This window comes from Mesoplodon bidens (assembly GCF_964165515.1).
Source record: "Mesoplodon bidens genome assembly, chromosome: 4".
In the NCBI taxonomy this organism is placed as follows: domain Eukaryota; kingdom Metazoa; phylum Chordata; class Mammalia; order Artiodactyla; family Ziphiidae; genus Mesoplodon; species Mesoplodon bidens.
Window position 1 is genome coordinate 2218275 of NC_138160.1, and position 4326 is coordinate 2222600.

General features: G+C 41.9%; 1 pseudogene across 1 annotated transcript; it reads left to right on the forward strand.

Moving 5' to 3' along the window:
• Positions 1–3409: 3409 nt before the first annotated feature.
• On the forward strand, positions 3410–4056 carry LOC308615665 (RNA/RNP complex-1-interacting phosphatase-like; annotated as a pseudogene). The gene has a single exon. The product of its transcript is annotated as an RNA/RNP complex-1-interacting phosphatase-like (transcript).
• The last annotated feature ends 270 nt before the right edge of the window (positions 4057–4326 follow it).

Here is a 4326-nt window from a genome sequence, read left to right on the forward strand (position 1 = left end):
GCGTATCCCAATATTAAAATGAAGCTAAATGTATGGTTTGTCTGGTTAGACATATTCTTTAAGTCTCATTACATTTCAAAGTCACATGCTTTTCATTTCTGAGATGTGATTAAACTCACATCTGTTCTGATTGAGGTTTGGAATCTTTTATTTCAGGGGGAAAAAAGAGAGTCTTCAGAAGGGAGCCATCTAGTGCTGCGCCGCTCATGAGACCATTAAATTTAATCCTTCTTTCACACTCACTCCAGGGGGGATTTCAATTAAATTTGTTCAAAATTTATCAGGTTCCTGCATGTTGGCATAAATGATTCAGGACCACTTATCTATTCAGTGAGTAGGATGTACTGAAGGGTACACATTATTGTTATGACTTTTCACAGATTCTTCATAAATTCACCTAATAGGAGTTTCTATTATTCAAAACCCTCTTCCTCCCCATTAAATGGTCTTGTTGTTCTTGCCACGATGAAATCTAAATACCTATGCAAATTTCGGGAGCACTCCTGAGTTACTAAAGCTGCCCTTTCCCCTAGTGGGCTGGCTTGCAGGGCGTGGACTATGGCATTTATTCTCCGAAGAAAGCAGCAAGAATACAAGTCTCCAGACACTGAGGGCACAGGGGTGACAGTGAGCATGCATGTGGGGGAGGGACTTCAGGTGATTGGTTCAGACAGCCGGAAGTAAATACATGTATTCGGGAGCAGGGTCATAGGACACTGGAATAGGCTGACTATATAACATGGAGAATATATCTCTCTGGGCTGAGAAGGTGAACAGACCAGAGAACACAATTCTCTGGAGATGACACCAGGTTCGTGGGTGGCCACTGAGGCTGCCATTAAACGATACACTTATCTGTCTAAAATGATTCACTAGGCACTTTTACAACCCCAGGAATTTATCTACAGAAATCCATTCAGAAGGATGTGGTAACATGAAAACTGGCTATTGACCACATAGGAAATATTTTTATTTGCTTTTTCCCTTGAAGAATTACATCAGTGAGAAAATTTTGAGCATCTCAGTTGTTCCCTACTTCCTTAATGAGAGGACAATATTCATAGGAAAATGAGCATCTCACTAACATGGCACACAGAAAGTATCTCAACGTTCATGTTCCTCTTTAGCTTGAGTTCAGAATTCACAAGGGAGAAGTGAATTGCCCTCAGGTTAATAGTTAGGAATCGTAGGAGCATGAGGTGGTTTTAGAGAGCTCTGTCCCTATTAGAACATTGTCCCTTACAAATTCCTCAAACTGAAGGATGTATGTACATGAAGAAAGTACATCTTTGCCTCCATGGAAATAAAACTGAGAGAGTTGGCTGCTGGAAAACTATGGGTGGGCTTTTTAAGTTTTATCCTTTACTTGGTAGCGAGAGGTGGAATCATTCCATCGTTCTCCATCTACTCTATTGCTGTAGAGTAACTTTTTGAAAACCAAGTCTGGCCAAATCAGGTGTTTGCCTGAATTCTGGGGCCCACTACTCAACATCTCCACTGTGAGGATCATCAAGGCATCTCAGAACAGAAGTGCCTTGTGGCATTTAATCTGATCTTTCGTCTCCTCTGGGACAAGGATTCTATCCCTCCCTCCATCTGACTGCCAATTTCTGAGGGAAAGTATATTTAAATTCCTGCTCTGTTTTTCTCTAAGTGGTTTCCCAAGGTACACAGCAGTAGAAACCTCTGAGGACTTTCATCTGGAGACCGGACTTGCCCAGAATGTGAGCTCATGTTGCCCTTGGAAATTCGATATAAGAACCTCAGTCCCACGAGTGGAGGGTCCAGAAATTTCAAATGCCACAGGCTGGAGGTCCAAATGTGGGACAGATTTCTCTCCAGTCATTGAAACTCACCTCTGCTATAATTTTTCAGTGAGGAATCACTGGAACTTTAGCCAGGAATTCTTTACAGCATTGTGGATCTCTCCCATGCAGTACAGAAATTTTATCATAGCCTGTAATATATTCTGAGAAATCCTGATTTATCTGGCAATAACGTGTTATTTTGAATTGTTTTGAATTATCTAAAATTAAATTAGAATAAAATGAGGACCCCAATAAAATAATCAAAATAAAAAAAAAATCTTCCATCACCATGGCACGTTTGTCACAACTAAGGAAGCAACATTGGTACATTTCTGTGAACTAAATTCACCTTTGTCTCAAACTTAATATATCTTGGAGATTTTCCTGTATCAGTACATAGGAACTGATGTTCTTTTTTTAAATTGAAATATAGTTGATTTACAATGTTGTGTTATTTCTGCTGTACAGCAAAATAAAGCAGTTAAACATAAAAAAAAGAAATTTTATCAATATAATCCCTGACTTTTGCCAACAAATGCCAGTAATGATCCCAGTCATTGTGACAATAAAATGCTCCCACACACCTCAAATATCTAGCAGAAGAGAGAACCACCAAAAATGAACAAACAATAAATAAGTCTTGAAGGAGCCAGAAAGAAAGGTCGTACTAATTTCGAAACTAAGACAATAAGACTGATGGCTGACTTCTCAATGGAAATAATGTAAACTAGAACATAATATATGACATGTTTTCAATGTAGAAGGAAAACAACTGCCAAAATAGAACTCTCTGCTACGTGACACAAACCTTCAAAAGCCATGGCAGGAAAGAGAATGTCAGTGAAAGCAGCAGAGAAAGGACCTCTGAAAATTGTGTCACCCATAAAACCAAGGAGAGCACTGTTCAAAATTTACAAGCATCAACTTTTTCAAAACTCTGGAAATTAACCAAAGGCTTGTAGAAAACCAGAGAGTGTTTATTCAAGAAAAAGCAGAAAAAAAAACACATCTGAATCTCATTAGGAAGAGTGAGCTGTGGGCATTTTAATTTACCCTATTTCCATCCTCTTCCCGCCCCACCGCCAAGTTCTACAGTTGGCGTTAAAACAAATAGCCCACATTCATGCTGGTAAACAGCAGCCTGGCAGTGACTGGAGCAGGAAGAATGTGGAAGAGTCTTCAAACTCCCTTCCCAAGAACTGGCCTCGTTTGACCTGTCTGGTAGTTCCCTGGGAGACTCACTCATGAGGTTGTCTTTGTTTGACTCGATTTGGAGCTCACCCAGCAGAACAGCCTTTTTCCCAGTGGAGAATTCTGAAAACAGTTGCAGACAACTGCTGAACACTGAGCTTGTTTGGGGCAGTAGATCACTGTTGGTGAAACTGTTAGACCAACCCAGAAAGCTGGGGAATGAGACGTCCATGGAAGCTTAAGAAACTCCAAGAGAAGCGTGTCAGTCGGCCGGCGTGATGACGTCATCTCGACGGGTGGTGGCGCATGCGCACTAGAGGGAGGTCCGCGAGCTGCGTGGGCTTGTGCCTAGGAAACTGTGGTTCGGGGCCTTGTGCTGGAAATGGGGCCGCCGGGTTGGCGACTTTGGCACTCTTGGTGTTGGGTGGGCGGCATCTTGGGGGTCACATGAGCCAGTGGCATCATGCCCGCGGGTGCTGGGGTCAGGGTCGCAGCTTTTCCGGACGTTTGTCGGCCAAGAGGAAGGGCAGAAAGCACATCCCAGAAAGGTGGAAAGACTATCTCCCAGTTGGACAGCGGATGCCTGGGACTCGTGTCATTGCTTTCAAAGTTCCTTTAAAAAAGAGTTTTGAAAAGAATCTTGCTCCAGAAGAATGTTTTTCCCCCTTGGATCTTTTTTAACAAACTCCAAGAACAGAAGGAAGAACTTGGGTTGATGATTGACTTAACATATACTCGCCACCATTATAAGCCAGAGGACTTACCAGAAACTATTCCTTATTTAAAAATTTGTACAATTGGGCATCAGGTGCCAGATGATGACACTAGTTTTAAATTCCAATGTGCTGTTAATGAGTTTTTGAAAGAAAATAAAGATAATGACAGACTTATTGGTGTCCCCTGTACCCATGGTTTAAACAGGACGGGCTACCACATCTGCAGATATTTGATTGATGTAGAAAGCATGTGGCCAGATGATGCAATTAGATACTGGTGTTTTATCTTTACAAGTTCTCCGTCATTCCATAAGAAAGCTGCTCTTCTTCTGGTTTCATAAGAGATGGTGAACAGTGGTAAAATATCCAGTTTACCTAAATTTCTAGAGTACACTTCAGGGAGCAAGTGATGGGGTGGGATGTTGGGGTAGAGCGAGAGATACAGATTCTGGTGAGATTGAGAGTCACTCACAGACATTACTGAGCTGGGGTGAAGGGAGAACTAAAATCAGTCAGGTTCCTGCTGGTGGACGGGAAGCCAAAGTGAAGAAGAATGGTGCGTAGCTGGGCAGTGTCATTAGGCCCATAAGTGCTGTGTCTTCTGATAGTAA